Consider the following 646-nt stretch of genomic DNA (forward strand, 5'->3'; position numbering starts at 1 on the left):
CAAGTGTCGGCTGCGCTTCTTCATCTCGTACTTGCACACGGAAGCCGACCTTAGTCGCACGGTCGAATCGCTTGTCCGCATCATGGGCAGTCTGCGCACGGAGCCCGTTGCTGTCGAGGCCAAGGTCGTGGAAGAAGTCGATGCGTAAAAGCAATGTAATTTAGTAGGATATATTTTAAATAGGACTATATTTGATCCAGTTACACTCTGCACAAACAAACGACGACTGTGAATCGAGTTCAAGGCTCGTAGAGCTTTTGTGACGTTTCTTAACGCTCCCGCAAAGTCATGTCGGCAGCCTGGACTGATCTTACTTGTCGGTGCAGACATTCCACACCGGTGTCGATCTTCCCGCAGCGTGCATTGGTTTGTTGCAATGGACCTTGGTTGTTGTTGAAGTGGGTCTCTATTACAATAGATAAAACTATGCTAAATAAAATTGTCGGACTTTCTTCGTTGCGTGTACTCGGTTGAGGGACTTGATTTAGGCAGGCGGAGGCAGGAGCGCTATCCGCGGGACGAGGTGACGTCGTGGCCACTCATGTTGGGCGAGGAGCTGGAGAAGACGACGAAGAGCAGGCTGCGCGGGCTCTTGTACGAGGCTGTGGTGCAAGTGCAGTTGAGCGACGTTGACCCTTGCAGGGTC

The sequence above is a fragment of the Saprolegnia parasitica genome (assembly GCF_000151545.1).
Source record: "Saprolegnia parasitica CBS 223.65 unplaced genomic scaffold supercont2.39, whole genome shotgun sequence".
NCBI lineage: Eukaryota > Oomycota > Saprolegniomycetes > Saprolegniales > Saprolegniaceae > Saprolegnia > Saprolegnia parasitica.